This window comes from Anas acuta, chromosome 16 (assembly GCF_963932015.1).
Source record: "Anas acuta chromosome 16, bAnaAcu1.1, whole genome shotgun sequence".
Taxonomy (NCBI): Eukaryota; Metazoa; Chordata; class Aves; order Anseriformes; family Anatidae; genus Anas; species Anas acuta.
The window spans coordinates 9,627,659-9,646,136 of NC_088994.1; the positions used below are offsets into that span (position 1 = coordinate 9,627,659).

The 18,478-nt window shown below is 39.4% G+C and overlaps 1 protein-coding gene across 4 annotated transcripts in view; it reads left to right on the top strand.

Annotated features, from left to right (window-relative positions):
* TSHZ2 (teashirt zinc finger homeobox 2) overlaps window positions 1-18,478 on the top strand; it is a 230,243-nt gene that overhangs the window by 156,513 nt on the left and 55,252 nt on the right. Inside the window, exon 4 of one of the 4 annotated variants that reach the window (XM_068700667.1) lies at window positions 7-461. The exons of the other annotated variants lie outside the window; for them this stretch is intronic. The gene's annotated coding sequence lies outside the window, so the exon portion shown is untranslated. Of the gene's footprint in view, window positions 1-6; window positions 462-18,478 lie in introns of those variants that run through there. 4 annotated transcript variants of the gene reach the window in all.

Genomic DNA, 18,478 nt, shown 5'->3' on the forward strand with positions numbered 1-18,478 from the left:
ACCCAGACACAATTCAATGCTTTTGGAAAACTTGAGGTGGAACTCTACCGGAGCAGGAAAAGCATCTGCTGATCTTTTGTTCTTATGGGACTTCAAGGTTTTCAAACTTTTTAAAAAGCAAATGAAGCAAGGTTCTTCCCACCCCTTGGAGAACAGCTGCTCTTTTAAATCTTTTCATATTTATGCAACCGGGGGCAAAGTTGTGATGATCTACCCAGGTTTTTACAGTAAAACAGCAATAATAATGAAAAACAGTACAGATAATGTCTGGTCCTGTTCAAAACACCGGGAATTATTCCAGGAGTTTTACTAGACTTTACCAGTAGTGTTATCAAATCAGGCTCAAGGACTTAAAGGAAAGTCAATCACTTAAAGTGTTTTATTTTTGGTTTATGAGCTGGAAAATAAAACTCCTTCTAAAACTTTTATGAAAGACATCATATTATTTACATGTCTCTAAAATAGCAACTATTTCTCATATAATAAAAATGTTTATAAATTGCTCTTAGTCTCTGTTTATGACTACATTTAACATCCAAACATGGCTTGAGATTTGTCTTGAACTTACAAAATTAGAGCTAGTAGAACAATGAGTTTATACATTTGAACTTTTTAGTAAATGTGTCAAACTCTTGATCACTCTTCCTTTTTTCTCAATCCAATAATGCCATTAACTTTAGGCATCCTATTCAAGTCTGCGATTTCTATTATCTGGATTGTTTAAAGGAAAAATAATAGGGAATAATTATTGATTTTTCTTAAACTTGTTTTAATTTTTGAAAAGTCATCCATTGCCTTTCCTATTATTTCTAAATAGTGGATGCATCAGCACAAGTTTCATATTCAGAAAACTCTATTAGCAGTAATTGCATTCCCATTAACCTTAGCTTCAGTGAGTCCTCATGTTTTCTACTTCTAAGGCAAAGACCTTGTATTGCAATACAAAGAGCTTGAATTTTAAGTGTATTTTCTGTTACACATCCACTACTGGCCGAATTTATCCAGCAACATTTTTTTTACAGTTGTGTATCTTTTTGTTGCTTCTACGCCACAAGCTACCTTGAAATTAACTTGTCAAACATTTGTCCCACTGCTTAGGGAAGATTCCTTATTAGATGAGTGGACCAATCTGTCATGACTCGGAGGAGAGGTGCTGGAAATCAGATGGCTTTAGAAAGGCTCATAGTGAAGGCTGTGTACAAGGGACTCCTGTAAGGCAGCTCAGACTAGATTCCTGTAGATGACTATTTACATCAAAAACAACATTTGAAAACTGGAGTGAGATGTGTGTCTTTCTGTCTCACTTTTCACATTGACTTTTACCCCTTTAATAGATCTCCCTGGAAGTAGTTTGTTACCAAAACCCATTCCTTTCTTGATTTTGGCACTTGGCAAACCCCGTAACAAGGTGGAAAATGAGCATCTCAAAACTGAACCCAGATCCTAAATACCAGCTATATCATGCTGATATTTGGGAGAAATCTGGATCTGGGCTTTATTTTCACTCTCTGCTTTGAACAGATGTATTAATCAGCTGCATTAATTTACTAATTTTCATTAAACAGTTTGAAACACTGAGATTCTGGGACATTCCTTAGTATTCATTTGTCAAAGGAAACATTGAATGAGGGATTAGCAATAACAGAGTTACGCTATTCCTCTTGATCCTCCCAGTCTTTATTCTTCATACTGAGTCTTCTATTATTTTAGGCCTAACTTTGGAGTGTTTGTCAGTTTTTGAAAATGGCAAGTAATTAGTCAATATGTTTTCACCATATGTATCAAGCTCAGTAAAGAGGCAACCATTGGCCTTTGTCATGGCACAGTAAGCATTCGTTTTCTCAGCACTTCAAGTTACGCTGAGCGTGTGGTGAACGCCAAAGAATTTAATGAGGAATTTTACAATGAAACATTTGACATAATAATTCACTGTTCAGCACAGTTCACAAATTTGAGGTGAACCCCCTTTTAAGATTTCCTCAGTTTGTGCTGTTCACACTGAGATCTTGCATGAGCTGTTTCTCCCATCTCGTACCCTGTATGAGCAAAGAGGATGAGCAAAGGGTGGATAAATTGTTAGTGATTCAACACGGTCATTTTACATCTTCTTGGAACAGATTCTGTGTACAACAGTGAAGAATTCTTGAAACCCTTTTTACCTTGCAGACTATCTTTGTACTTACCCAAGCCAGTTAACGCACTTTTTCTAGATAGAACTTTTTCCTTTAAGGCTTCCACTGTTGTTGACTGTCAACCTTCTAAATAAAAATCAGAATTTGATCTTAACAGTGCTGATACAAAGTGGCATTTGCCCAAATTTTGCCTTCTTCTGAGCAAAAATATGTACAGTGTTTTCTGGAAAGTGATAGGACAGGTAGTGGCCTTGCCTGGGCCCTTTTCCCCTATTGGGAATACTGTATTTCAGTTATTTGTGGAACAGGCTTCTGCATTCTAGGCTGGGTTTCTTTAGATTTGTAGATAGAACATTCGAGTTCAAATTCAGTTCAGTGAGTTACAGGTATTTTGTTTAACATTTTAGGGTACGTAAAATAAATAGCCATGAATAAGAGAGGTGACATTTTGTTTTACAGCAGTCATGATTTAAATTTATGTGGCATTGCTATTGAAGTCAATAGGACTTTTTCCTGAGTACGTTTTGCAGGGTATGGTATCATTAAAATATGACAGTTAATAGTCTTGTTTATGTTATTATATTTGATGAATAAATATATCAGTCTGTACATCAAACTCGGTTTTGTTTATACTCTTTAATTGTAGTCTTATCTCCCCTAGAAGCATGTTATATCTTTTAATTTTATAATTATCCACTTTATTCATGTGTGACACTGTGGAACTGCTGCTTATATCCTATGAGACATCCAAAAGCAAACAGATGGAAGACAGGCAACTGTGAGGAAATTCAAATTTGGATCTGAATCCAGCTCCATATTTTCAAAGAACTCCATGCTTTCAGGTTCAGGGTCTTGGTTGTAGCTGTTGTATAAAGGAATGAGGGTTGCAGAATGGGAGTCTAGTTTATACAGCATATCTGAACATGAAACGTCAATAGAGATTTTACATGATCCTCCAACATCTAAATATTGCTTTCTGCCTCTTGAAGGAGATGTATGCTTTAAAGGCAAAGAGGGAGCACTTCACACATTGCTCTTTCTGAAGTTTTTCAAAAAAGAAATTTGAGATTTATTGGGCTGGAGAGAGGGAACAGAAATATAAGCATAACTTTTTAGTCTAGTGGTTACAACACTTGGCTGGAACGGGTAAACGCCAGTCCATGCTCCAAGGACTATTTTGTTTGGACTCAATTCACAAGGCAAAATGCATGCATAGTCCTTGGGTGCAAAGCCTCGGGGTCTGCCTGTCCCAGGTAAGCAATCCCCGGGAGGCAGCAGAATCATGCTCCTGCTGGTTTCTTCTCTCTCAATTGGAGATTCACTTTTGCAAAGCTTCCAAAAATCAAATAGCAGGTGGAAAATGTAGGTCTGAGTCCCCTGAACCAAAGTTGGGTGCTCTAAGCCACAAGAAATCCAACACCCAAATGATAGTTTTAGAACAGCAAACTCCAGTAAGATTTTGAAAGTAAGTCTAGAGCTTTGTTTGCTTAGAAGTCCCCTAGACTGTTTTAACTCAGTAGAGATAACTGAGTACCTATATTTCAGCTGTAACTGATGGATCCCCAAAGCCCCAGAGAGAAATAGCGTACGATGAGGCTCCAACCTGCTCTCAACATCTTTCTATTTTCCTGGTCTGCCTCTAAGCAAATTCCCCCAGAGCTTGCTGAATATCATAGGTTCCCTTCTGAGACAAACTCATCCTGTGTAACCTCACAGAGCTGTTAGAGGAGAAGAGAATTTTCACCCTTAGACTGAATCCAAAGCCAAGCTTCCTTCTTTGGGATCTGTTGTCAAAAGAATTCTGGGGAAAAAATAGTCAGAAAAAAAAAAAAAAAAGTATGATGCTTATATTGTTGTTCACATGATTCTACGTGTTCTCCTTTAAAATTTTTCTTTTGTCTATTGACAAAAGAAACACAAAAAATATTTACTGCGTGATGTTGTTTCTAAAGGTAGTGGCTTATTTTATATCCAGTAGCCAAAACATGTGTGAGAGCAGGCTGAGAAAAGGGAACACCCATATCTAAAAGCATAGCACAGAACAAGTCACTGAGATTACAAGAAAGCAGCTGGCAAGAAGAGACGTGCAGCCAGATAATAATAATTAATTAATTAATTAATTAATTAAAGGCTACAATAAAGGTACATAAGTGGTTTCTGAAAGTGACATCTTAGTGTAATTTTTTGCATCTACTTTATTGGTATTTTTATTTGCTGGGCAATATTTTAGCCTCTTAGATTTTGAAAACCTGCCTCACCTATTTCATGTTTGAACAGGACTTCTGGAAACAGCCATCACAAAAGTCACCCCTCTGAGGCAGTCATTTAAGGAAGGAGAAATCTGCTTAAGAGAGTGACGCAGACCAAGTGAATACTTTTCCCAGTTAGCACTTGAAGAAGAAAATATCATAATATTTAAACCAGTTTTGAAAACTTTGTATGAAAATAGGGGAAAGGGAAGAAAAAACATAAAACACTAGTTGCATACAGAGAGAGGCCAAAGAGAGTTCAGTTACCATAGAGATTATTACTGGCAATTGGTACTCAGCAGCAGATTGGGATCTGTTACAATATTTTTACTAATATTTTTTCTTAATTGGTTATTTATGTATTTTGGATCCATCTCTGTGCTGCGTCCAGATTTTACTCTTTACCTGTCACTCTTTCTGACATGAAGCAGTAATGCCTGTGCTAGATATCAGGCTTTTCCTTGATTTGTAAACATTAGCAGGGGTCATGAGTACATCAAAAAGCACGTGGACAAGTCACTGTGCTTGGCTTTAGCTGGCAAAGGAGGAGGGAGAAGCATCACAAACACAGTCTCTGCAAGGCTTCATCACAAGCACTCTTCCGTGCAAACCCTTATTGCCATTATAATTACAATGAGTTTTGTATGTACAGACGAGACGATGCAGAATGCCTTCCAATTTTCCCTCGTGTATATGCAAGGCCAGTCATTTAACACATGCATGTTCCAATGCATAAACTGGTAATTTAGAAAATATCCTCTTGTAAAGCCTTTCCCTCTTGTTCCTTTCTTCGTTTTGTAAAGAATCATCCTGTTGCCTGAGTGTTGCAGCAACTGCAAACACCTGGCCTTTTCCTGGCCAGAGGAAATTAGTTTAAGGGCCCATGTTAAGTTATGGGACTTTGAAAATCAGTCAGCTTCTCCAAATTCAATCCTTAACTTTTTTTTAAGAGTGCCCAGTGCTGTACATACCCGACATTAAACACATTTTAAAATATAGCTGCACCTTTTCCTACCACAACAGCTGCCTTTAGGGATGTGCCATTCCAGGATGCCTGAGATGTGCCAGAGCCAGCTGGATTTTCAGCCCCTTTCTCCCTGCATCCCTGCAGCTCCTTCTTGCTCTTCCTGCCTCCAGCTGCAGGTTTCAGGGAAAGGCGGGTACGCTAAGGGGGAAGCTGGCTGTGGGGAGGGCTCTGAGCTACACAGTGCCAACAAAGGGGTTTGAAAAGACAGGGAAAGAGAGGGAAGGAGAAACATGCTTTTTCTCCTCTAATCTCCTTTAGTTATCACGATCTCCAGGGTTATTTGTAATGATAGTAGGCACTGCATTTCAGATGGAAATGTGATTTTCCAAGCTGACGGTGTCACTTTAAGTAAACAAAGTTAATTCTGCTTCCTGCTATGCAAGGCCTAATCTCATTACCCAAACCACAAGTAGCATAACAGAAAATATTCCCATCTGTCAAAAGAACTTAAAATAAAGGTGGAAATTGTTTTTATGTTTTGTCCCCCTTCTTCCCCCCCAAATCCCTCAATGCACATTAATTATCACACCAGATCTATTTAAACCTGTTCAGATCCCCCAGTTTCTGCCCGTGGCTCCTCTTCCGTTTGATGCGCCTGTAGAATAACAATGTCTATGCTGCATCTTGGAGTTAATGCTCAGTTTAGGTGAGCAGTAGCTGCAAGCTGCGAGCCACAGCCCTGACCCCTTCATCTTGCTGCCAGGTGCTCCAGGAGGCAGAGCACAGGTATCCTCATGTCGCCTTGAGGCCTGCCCAGAGGTGATTTGGGTTATGCTCAGCCCCTCCTTAACCTCAGGTGAAGAGAGGAAACCTCTGAGCTACAGACAGTGCAACAGGGAGCGAGGGGGCTAAGGCTAGGTGTGCTGAACCCGTGCCTGTACTCCGGGAGGCTCACAGAACTGTTGTGTATGTGCCTCTGGTCCTGAGGCATGCAACTCCTCTGAAGCCACGTGAAATGGCAGAGCCAGGCAAACCCCAGTGCCACCAACGCTACTGACCTCTGGTGCTGATACGTGTTTTCCAGGGCTTACAGAGCAGTGTAAATGCATTCACTCCCCTGTTTCCACTGATGTAAATCACAAATATCTCCGCTGGGTTTAGGAGAGTATAAGTGCCTTGTGGGTTAGACGGGGAGCAGAATAGAGGAATCAGCAGTGCCAGGTCCAGTGGGGGCTCTGCCTGCGTGGGGAGGCATTCCCAGCTCCGGCTTTAGGCAGGAGAAAAGCCAAACCTACAACTGAGTGGTTCTCGGCTCGTTTCAAACCAGCAGCCACCAGTCATAAGAGGATCATTCATAAAACCCTACAACAACAGTATTTTTCATCCCCTCTTCATTTAAAATGACCTTTCTATGATGAGAATGTCTGCCTTGCTGAGCCTTAATTGCTTAATTAGAAAAGCAGGTTCTCTATTAGGTAAATGTTATTGGTTTTTTAAAAAATGTATTTTGTTGTTGTTGTTGTTGTATGTATGCTGTTTCTTTCATTTAAAGCTCATCAGCAATATTTAAGAGCTTTAAAAGGACACTTTCAAGTGGCTATATTTTGTTGCCTTATTTATTTATTTGGTGTTTGAAGGTTTTATTTTCCTCTCTCTTCCTGAGAGGTGTTTACAGCAGAAATCTTTCCCTTTAGGAATCTCTCTGTCCTTCACTACCACACTTCTATAGCACTTAGCTGATTTTGGTAGTGGTGTTTTAACATCTAGTCAATCGGTTTGTAACTGTAGGGTTGCTTCTGACTGTACAGTTGTTGAAAATTTTAAAGAAGGCAGTCGATGCACTTGTTCTGGAAAGCCATATAAGTTTTTCTTTTCTTTTTTTTTTTTTTTTTTTTTTTGAGAGCATTATTATACTCATGCACTACTCTGAAATCAGAAGGCTCCAGAGGTGGTTTGTACTGATGCTGATCACAGGAATAAGTTAAAACAAAACTGCACTTTGGGGCCAGAGCAGCTGTATTCATGCAAAAGCCTCCGCTGTAGCCAAGACAGCAAGAGCAGCATTACAGGCACTGCGAGCAGCCGTGTGACAGAAACATGAGAAGAAACATTTTAAGATGCCCCAGTCCTGAGAAGCAGCCACAGATATTTCTCCCCAGAAACAAATGTTCTCTTGCTGTGCTGTTTTTAAAATAATACCTTGCTAAATAACATTGTCATAAAAGGTAAAAGGGTGAGTGATAAACAAGTAAGAGGAGAAAATGGACCCAAAATGAATTCAGACAAAATTGGGAATTATTTGGACCACTTACAGTTGGAGTGAGAGTTTGTTTTCTGTTCACAGAAGGGCTTCATTTTTGGTGTTTTGGGTTTTAGAAGGAATTTCAAAGGCAATGTGTCTGCTCCTTCCCTTTTTGTATGGATTCAGTAACACAACTCCTCAAACTCTGGTTGTGTCCCCATTGCTTTTAGCACAGCACAGGAGAGCACTGAGAAATGCTCCTGCCCACTAAGACTTGCAGCCCATAGAGCTGTGTGGAAGGGAGGAAGGAAGCAGTTATCCTCACCTAGAACATACACGAGGGAAAGAAAAGTTAGTGGCCGCATTGAGTGGTAAAACCTGATAAACAAAATGAAGGCCATAGGCGGTGAAATATGCAGGAGATGCAATAAGCAGTGTTCTGCTCTGGCACCAGTGAGCACAATGAATTGCTTGCTGGGCTTCAAAAGTATTTAAGAACTCTGCTTACATTCATTTAAACCTAGCTGCTTTTAAGGATCTCAGCCATTCTGCCTAGATTTCAAGAGACACTCATCTGTTTGCTAATATGAATTCAGAGCATGGCAGGAGTTAACTGCGAAAGGTGATACGGCTTCTCTTTGAGGAGTTGTGTGTGGTATTTTGGGCAGGCTTTCTCTGCTCAAGCTCCAAGCCAACAAAAAGCCAGGTGGCTGTGTTGGCATGGTGCTGAGCCCTACGTAATGTATCTGATGGGAAGCAGGGTTTATTAGCTTGGCACCACACTCCCTGAATTTTAAGGGGTTTGGATAAGTTCTGGCTGGCATCCCACTGGGTCAGACATACCTTTTCTTATATGTGCCTAAGGTAATAGGGGAGCATGCAATCCTGGTCTTGCTGACTGGCAAAATTCACTTCACCTAATACCTGCACAACTTGAAAAGTTACACTTGTTTTTGTGAAAGCTTGTGTCACTTTTTAATTATGGGGAAAGAAGTCGAGAGTACATTTTGAGGTGGGGCAGAAGGTTTGTGCGTGTGGCCAGAAAAAGGACTAGCAAACGGCAAAAATTGATGTTTTACAAGCAAAGACCAAAAACGCTTAGAAATGATCTATGTTTAATATATTTGTTGTAGCCTGAGGTCATAGAGGGATGTGACTTTTCAGAAAAAGATGGATAAAACTTGTAGTTTTGAAAATATGTATTTTACTTTAGGGCATTTTCAAAGGCTTTTTTATTGTGTCTACAACCTCTATTTCACTTATACGTTTCACTTTCCATATATTATTCATGATGTCTATTTTAATAAGTTTTGGGCAAAACCATCATTCTCTGTTAATAGTTTGTAGCAAAAACATTGCTTGGATGGAGTTAGAGCCTCTCTGAAATGACACCCTGTGATTACTGGGGTGCAACCCCAGTAACAGGCAGGTGAGGTCTTTTGTGAGTTTTTTTTTCCCTACCTCAAAATTTTTCTTGTCTATCTAAATCCTCACTAGGAGCTAGGTGATGTTGCTGTACCATCACAGTTCCTTGTGGGGGTTTCATAATTGAGATGAGAGTTGAGCAGCTAAGCTACAGGAGCCAAAATATCTGGATTCAGTTTCGGCCCACGCTATTAAGGCAAATAAATATAAATCAGGGAGAGGTGCATCTGCAAACACACACAAAGACACTGCACCCACCATGTGTGGGATGGAGAAGAAATTGATGCTCATAGTGCCAAACGGATGTATTATCTGGAGCAAGTTTCATAAAAACATTTCTTATTGAGCAGCTATGGAAAACTTGGGCCCTGCCTAATGTTCAACACGTAGCTGGGGTCTATCAGGTTTACAGAAAATGTTAATTTTCTTAAAATCCTGTACCTTCTTAATTACTTCATTAAATTCTTATTTTCCTTCTGCAATTTACATCTCAAAAATCGCTTTATTTTTTTTATTCAATGCAAGAAGAGCTTCAGGTAGGTTACAGACCAGTGCCCTCCTTCTGTCACCAGTGTCCAATGGCAGGGGGGAAAGCAAAGCCCACTGCATATAATGTACTTTGCTAAGACAGTGGTGCTGCCTTTATTCTCCTCTTTTCTCTCCCATTCCCTTTGTTAGATCCTGAAACTCATAAAAGTTTGTATTTAATTCAGGCTACCTTTGTAATAAATTAATTTCTGAGAAAAATCTGGCCAAACAGCATTACAAAGAAACTCTGTGCAGCATGTGAGCATTATCAGCTTACATCGTTATGACCAACATTCAATCATTTTGGTATTAAAAAAGAAGGGGGGCTAGGGGGTGGAGAGAGAGAGAGAGAGACAGGGACATTTTTGTGTCATATGGAATGTTTCTGGAACCATAACATCCTAGTAAGGCAAAATAGGTCTGGTGACAAAGTCTGTCTGCTTGGATCTGTGATCTGCCAATTTCTAATGAATGGAAAGAGAAAGGCACGAGCATTAGGATAACTTCTTTTACTGCTTGTATAAGACTGCTCTCTGTAGCTTCACTGGTGGAATTTCCTATAGGGTAGGAAGGAACAGAGGCTCGGTTGAAATCAGAGACAGGATCTGATTCACTATGGACTGGTTTCACTCACTCCTTTCATGTTTGGAGTTTTCTGACTCTGTCTATAGTGAGTGTTATAATAGTTTTGTTTCTGTAGTGGTCAAGCAACAGAAACACCCATTTTGCTGATTATATATGCACATTAAAAGAGATTTTTTTTTTGTTTTGCACAAAACGTCCATAGAAATCTATTTCTCTTTATTCCTCCCAACCCCCCCTTATTTTTTTTCTTTTCTAATGGAGTATCTGGTTTATGGTTGCAGTTTTGAAAACTGTTAGCTAGTTGAGCAGTTTAGATGGAGCAGGAGTCAAAGACGGCCTCTTTTTTTTTTTTTTTTTTTATAGCTTCATCTTCCAAAGTCTGCTGTAAATGCAAATACTGAAAGGAGATGCCCCAGTGTCAAGATGCTGATATTTGCATAGTATAGGAAGTGCCAGTGTGGTATGTGTGAAATAACTGTATCACAGGCCATTTTGTGAGCTTTCTTCAGCACAGAAAGTTTCCCCAAGTTAAAATGTGTAAACTGTGTTTGTTCAGAATTGAGACACTTGGGAGGGGGGACAGAACCATGAAAGGGTGACTAATTACAATTGCAATTACTGTACTTTTGTTGTTCCTTCCAAGTTTTTTTGCTACAGTTTTTGTAGTTGAAAAAAGGGACCGAGCGAGGTTCTTGTCTACGGACTCTGCATTCTGTAAACAAAAATGAGGCAGGCTCCTGTTGAGACTTTCCTGGGCTCTGGCTGCCAGCCCTTTTGGCAAGTACTAAACTTAGTTTTAAACTCCAATTAAATATTTGCTGAGGTCTAAGGGCCAATCCTTCCCTCCTGTCATTTTCCCATGAAGTAGCTTCTCTGAACTTGAACTACTTACTCCTGACTATAGGCAAGAGCAGAGTCGGGACATGTGGCACTGTATCAAAAGATCTATTAGATCTCTCAATAAAACAAACACATTGTTTGAAGTTGTTTAGCTGTTTCTAGAGCAAAGCAAGAACTTCAGAGAGAACACTTTGACAATTGGGTGAAAAGGAATCAGTTTTTCTATCTACTCCCTACCCTTCTACTCTCTTCCCCTTCCCCTTTTCCCTATTTGACTTTTCTATTTTTTTTTTTTCCAAGGGAACCTTTAAAGACAGTTTTACAGTAAAACCTTTTGCCAGCATAGTAATTTTGGTTAGGAGTGTCGTTCTTATTTTTATAGCACTTCTATATTGGCACAACCTTCAGCATACGTTCAGCTGTACTCAAAAAAAAAAAAAAAAAAAAAGTGATTTTGCTGATGCAGCTTATTTCATTGAGGGAACTAGTAAAAACTTAACTGCTAAAAACACTCTTTGGCAGGCCAAGTGGGCTTTGCTGGTCTAGCTGTAGCTGTAAAATGTAGAGTTGGCCAACAATGTAGCCCTCAATAGTAGTCCTGTTGAAATGTGCTTGCTTGGAACTTATTTGGCCTCCATATACTGAAGAAAGGGTGGTTGTCACATACTAAATTCACAAGACTAAAACAAGCCTTATAGTGATTAAATTCAACTCCCTAAACATAATTTAGGCAACTCCCCAACTTGACTTCTGTAATATAATCTCATATAGTAAAATACATCTGCTAAATTGAAAAGCCATGGATGATGGCAGTGGCTCTGTTACCCTCTCTGATGTTAATATTATCATGAAGTTGTCATTCTAGTATGCCTTGGTTTCCCCACCTGTGAAATGAAAGTCGAGCTAGTTCTCAGTGCTGTATAGGTTCAGGAGCTTAGCTAATGAGGTATGTTGACATCTTGGTGGACAAAAGGTATGAGCAGTGTTCTTAACACCAGATTAAGAGGACTTTTTGGCCATTTTGTACTTGTGAAACTGTAGCACCACTTACTGGTTTTGCTGGAGAAATTCCATCCAGCAACCCCGGGCAATGTTGTTTCACTTCTGCTGTCATAATAACTATTTCCTGAGAGCTGGGGAGATGTACTCCTTCCTTACCCTGCTTGCTATAGCCCAAAGGATCAAAGATAAGGATTATAATGGTTATGTTCAAGCAGAGGATTTGTTGATTGGGATTTATCCTTTTAAATATGTGTAAGTCATAGAAAGCTTTGCAGTCAGAAATATTGACTTCATTGATCCATGCCAAGAGCAGAAGAAACCCATGTGGGTTGAAGTGGAAAGGCTGTGTGAGATGCTTATAATAAAGATGTTATCTGATAAATAAGATATTGCTTTATTCCTGACCAAGGAAAATTAGAAATCCAGACTGTAAGTACACTGGTCAGTTCATTCCAAGTTAACTGTGGCAGCATTTGTCTTCAGTGATCAATATTCAGTATTAGGGCCCTGCGTTCCTGTTTCTGGTCAATGAGATAGCTGCACAGGTCCTGCTTCGGCATTGTTTATGTGTTTTACAAGGAGAACATCCCAATGAATCAACTTCAGAAGGATAATGAACTATAAATGCAGAGAACATCACCTTCATCTCTCAGGATAAAGGGAATGTAGTGTAGGTCACGATATTGCCTTTGGAAACAGCTAAAATCCTGTCTGATTAGCTGAGATCGCAGAGGCTGACAAGGGAGGCAAGTGGGGTTAAAGGTGTTCAGCGTAAGTGGGGAGTGAATTGTCACAAGTGGGGCCATCCCTTAAGATCTGTTGGTGACTCTGAATATATCAGCTTATGTGAACAAACAAACAAACAACAAATCCTGAAGGAATAACAGAGCAGCTGCTGCAGGAACAATAGCCAGCTCGAAAGCTTCCTGAAAGATGCAGTAATGTGGTCAGCAGGGATGTGATTTTAGGGTGGGATGTTGTATGGCTGGTCTTCCCCTCACCTGGAGCCATAGCAGCTTAGCAGACTGCAAAGACAAAGTGGAGGGAACTATCCCAACACATTTCTTCTGCCGTTGCAGAGACCATCACAGAATAGGAAAGAGGCTCAGTCTGCAGCCAGGCCTGCTGATAGCAGTTTTCTCCCTCACCGGCTACAAGGTTTTCTGACCAGCCTATGTAGGAAAAAACCCACCCCACTTCTGCAGATGGTCCTTTCCTTTAAAAACACAAACTTCTGTGTTTTCTGCAGTATGTCCTGGGTCATCCCTCTGCCTTCAACTTTTGAACCCTGTTAGCAAACGCAAGGGGGTAGAGCAAGGGGGGAAGTCCTTGCCCCCATGGAAAAAACCTGATCTAGAAGAATTCTCAAGGGGACAATTGAGCACTATCAAACACAACTGCAATAATACTTTACTGTCTGCTGCAGATATTGAGCCCTCATTGCAGTAATTGTCACGGTGACAGAGCTGGGAACACTTGCTGTAATTAGGACAGTTGTTTTGTCATGTGTAACGATCTGAAGAGAAGCAAGGAAAAGAGGCGAATGAGCACTAATCTGCTAGAGCGTAGTGAAGGAGAACCATGCATGCACACACAAAATACAGCACGGCTGCTAATATATTGTAAATTCAGATGAGCAGGCATTTTGAGAAGGTGAAGAAATAAATGTTAAAACAATACATCTATTCAGGGGAATTTATGCTCTCTCAGGTGTCTGACTGTATCTGGAATGGCAAGTGCAGATGTTTTTCTGTAGGGAGGTTTTGAAGGTGATCCTGGTGACATCTAACAAATTCTCAATCAAAAAAGTGTGAGTGTGTATATATATTAAAAGAGAAAAAAAAAATCAAGCATATTTCTATAGGCTGTTCCTGCACTTTAAGAACATGCCGCATGAAATTAAGAATGCTGGACGCTCAGGAGTGTTATGTGTTTTAAACTACCATTCAACATATTTTAATTTATATTAAGCAATCATTTCAGCCTTCTTTTTTTTCTTTTTTTTCTTTTTTTTAATTTATTGTATGCAGACTACTGTTTATTTGTAACACTATTATTATATTATTATTATTATGCTGTACAATAACTTCTATTCTGACTCAGTGAGTTTCTACTCGTTATGGTTGAGTTTTGTTTGCTATCAAACATAAGTCTTGCATCAAAAACTCTTGGGAAACAAGGCTAGGATTCTGACATTTTAGGACCCAGAGCTGTAAGGTATCAAATACCTCCTGTGTATTAAGGAGGTAAGCATTAATTACACAAAGCAGAACTGTGGTATAGATTTCTGCAGAATTCAAATCATTTTGAAGTCAACCACCTCAGAGCCAGATTAACCAGCCCCTCCCTCTGTGCCTGATCGGGTAACATTCCTCTATCAACTCCATAATCTGCTTACCTCAAAAATTACCTGTAGGTGACTCAACATGCTGCTGGGAAGTTAAAGGGGGAATCGATTCACCTGGTAACTGTGACCCCCATCTGCTGAATACCTTGTCTCTACATCTTGCTGTTGCCAGATGGGGCATACTTAGGGTACTGCAAGTCTATTCAGATAAGAATTGCACCTAACGGAGGTTAGAGATAGTAGTATAATTTCAGCTGATTGAAAATTTCCCATGTAAAACATTTTCTTGCAAGAAATTGGATTTTCAACTAAAATAACTTTTCTGCTTTCTGAAAAAATTTTGACATTTTATTTCACAGCTGGAAAGATCTTGAGGCAAATGGCACTTGCTATTTAGTGTTCGTTTTTAGTGTTAAGCTAAATTTAGTGCTTATATTTTCAGTTATTTCTCAGCTTTTCAGTTCTCACTTTTCAATGAAATATTTCCTTCACTACTGAAGCCAATCAGAGTTATACCAGCTACTTCTGTAGGACCAGGTTTTCACTTTCAATATTTTACTACATTAAATCATTCTTGTAAGGCTCATGAATGTCCCTTAGAGATTATCAACCTGTAACCTGTGTGTTTCACAAAAAAGGTTACAGGGATGACTCAGGGAACAACAGACCACTTAATTTGATCTTGATTCCAAGTGAAACAACATAATGGTTAACCCAGAAATCTATTAGTGAGGAATTAGAGGGTAAAATATGATTAATGACAGCCAATAAGGTTTTGGCGAATATACATCTTGTCAAACAAGCATATACTCTGTTTTGGACAGGATTTCAGTCCTACAAAGTAACTGGGCTGATATAATACACCTGGATTTCCCCAGAACATTTGATATAATCCACCTGATATTTTGCATTGTTACTTATTTAAATGTGCTAGATGTTTTAACTGCTGGCTTACCAGTGAATGTCACAGTGGATGTTAACAGGGGATGTCAATGAAATGCTTCATCTTCCTAAATTGTTTTGGCTATATAATATTTTTTCCAGTGATTCAAGCAATGATGTAAAATACTCTTGATAAAGGCTGCAAGGTGACATGGGGCTTGATGGAGAATAACTAGAAGAAAAAGTTGTTACATAGGAGAAAAAAGAATCTGCAAGTTAAGGGGCTTCAGTCCAACAAAATTCATTTTAATATGGCCAGATATAAAGAAAACCCTGTGTGAACAAAGAATATAGATTATATCCACTTGTGTCTTGGAGTAGTTATATAGATACGCAGTCACCTCATCTAAGTTCAGAGTGCAGTGCTATAAGGGGGGAAAAACAATTCTGTACAAATAAAACTAGTAATTAACTAAAATTAAAAATAAAAAGAAATAAAAAATAAATAAAGCAAATAAAAGTAAGGAATCGATTTTACTCTTATATGCAGCTTTAACTGGGTCACCACGGGAAATGTCCGTGTTTCAAGAATATGTGGAAATACTGGGGGAAACTTTGAAGAGGACAGCAGAGATGACCTGAAGGCTGGAAATCCACCCTTGTGGTGTGAAGTTTAAAGAACTTGACATATTCAGCTATCAAAATTACTGAAAGATGCTTTGATTGCTGTATGTGGACATCACTACGTGAGAGCCAGCTTCTTAGTCTAGCTGACAAAGCGTATTGAGCTGGATATTTATGTTGACCAAATTTAGCAGTAAAATGACATATTAAAATGCAGTTCCTAGTTGTGAAGGTGAAGAAAGCTCACAACAGTTTCTTGAGTGCTCTCTTGAGTATTCTCTTTTCTTCAGATCAGGGCTAACTGCCCTTTTGAAGCACATATATAAAATCAAGATAGATTACAGGGAACTTTTATTGGAAAGACAGTTTCAACTGACATATTGTGTGTGCTTATGTATGTGTGCATGTCTGAATAGGCATTAGCATGTTTGTGTGACAAAGCAAAGCAGCTCATTTACGTGAACGTTAATTAGTGTTTCTGTTTCATGTAAGGGTATAAATGGATGAGATTAGATAGCTTGTTCAAATAGACAACCAAATAATCCTGCAGGTTTTCAATCTGTATAAAGACATTTTCTTAGCTTTAAACTGGCCTAGTAAGTGAATATATTTGTATTTGCTCCTTTGCCAGGTAGTTAGGGTATTATGATTTTAATTTCTGTGTGTTTCTTTTTTGGTTAATATGTGTATGTGTATATATATATAAATGTATATATATACTTTCATTAGTATTTCCAATGGAAACTTTATTTCTCAGAGAATTTCATTTTCTCTCAAAACTTGACTTTTGGAATTTGGATGTTTGGGGTGTTTTGATAAAAACTTTTTTAAAAATCTAAGGAAAGTAAATACCTCTTTACTGAGAGACTGCTTTATTTAAAAACCTAATTTCCACTGTAAAAGGGGGGAAAAAAGTTTTCAAACAGAGGAAAAAATCAGACAGCTCCAGTGTCCTGCATCAGTATCTAAACCTTGCCAGTAGTCCTGTAAGAGCAGGGACTGACAAAATAATTCATTAACGGGAATGTTCTGCTCACAGAGGGAATTGAATAGCTGCATGAGAAACTTTGAAGCCTCCTTTGTGTATCCAAACAGAAACATGGCTCAAAGGAACAAGTGTCTACAGCATGTCTGAGTGCTGTGAACTCTGGGCTATTTGCGGATTGGCTTTGAGAGAAGTTGCTCTTGATTTAAGAGTACATCCTAATACACCAGCAGACTGGAGAGACTGGCAAAGGAGAGAATAGTGAGGAGAGTTTGCCTGGCAACAAAGGCATAGCAATTTGCTCCAGCGTTGTTGTGAAAAGAAGATGCTTTTGTGAGGAGAAAGACAAGTGATAAGTGTAGCATGAAAGCTCTGCGAAAGTAATTGTTCTCCTGAACTCAGCTGTGGTCTGCTCTGGCTCGCAGTGGTCAAGGTCTAAGACAGGAGATCTGTTGGAAGTCTCTCATTTAACAAAGCAAGTTAAGAGACGTCCTTCCCTGAAAATATATCCTTTGCATGAATCCACAGTTATTGCAATTACACTGGGGCCCTCAGACTTCAGTACTAATAAAGGAAAATGCAGCATCGTAGAGACTGGCTTCAAACAAGTGCCTGCTCTGCGAAATTTTAAATAGTGATTTTGGTGAATCCAGTTGGGTGAAATTGGTAAATGTTTTCCATGGCTCTGTTTGCCAGCTGAACCTCCGTGCCAGCATCTGTGCTTAGTATCATGCGACATTTAGACCCACTTCTGATGGTGGTGCCTGTGCCACACTAAGCCTGTAGGTCACAACTGGTTCTCTTTTATCAGCTTCCCCTGTGAGTTTGAGAGTGACACCAAGTCCATGGCACTGGTCAGCTCCTGCTCTGATCCCTGCCAGAAAAGCTGTGTGCCAGCATGCCCCCTTGCACTGCTACCAGCGGTCCTCCCTGGTGTTTGTACACCCCTGTGACTTATGACACTAATTGTGAGCTTTTGGGGATAAGAATTGACTTCAGGTTGTTCATCAGGTACCCCTTTGCAGTTTCCATTTTAAATTTATATATATTTCTTGTTGTTGTTGCAGAATCTTGTAGCAGTTGTTTTACGGTGTGTGCATTTCTGCAGGTGCATCTCTAGCCCGTCTGCTGCGGCAGAGCTCAGGCTCAGGCAATCAGCAACGCAGTCCCTGTTAACAGCAGTGGATTTCCCTTAAACCCTGATTAACCAATGATGTTGGCTCTGATTTAAATTCTTCTGTCATATATTTCACCGTAGGACAAAGCAGTTTTCCTGAATTTAAAGAGGACTGCCATGGCTGTGTAAATGAATGAGATGTTTTCTTAAAATAACTGTTTATACATGTAAATCTCTCTGGATCTCCTAAACACTTCGCATCTCTCCCTCTAACTCATGCAGTGGCATCTCTCTCTGTCAGGCATGTCACATAACCAGATTGTAAAATCCAAGGAGCAGAGGGCATGTCTCTTCCTTTTGTACAGTGCCATGTGATGGCTGGAAGATTGAGGAGATGAGGAGGAGAGAACACTTTATTCTGCTAAGGACAGAACGAATTAAGAAGACCTCCCCCCAACAGAAATTAAAGTTGAGATATTTTGTTTATTTTGAAACAAATGGGTTAATATTTATCTCAAATTAGTTTTGGAAAATGAGGAAAATAGGGATTTTG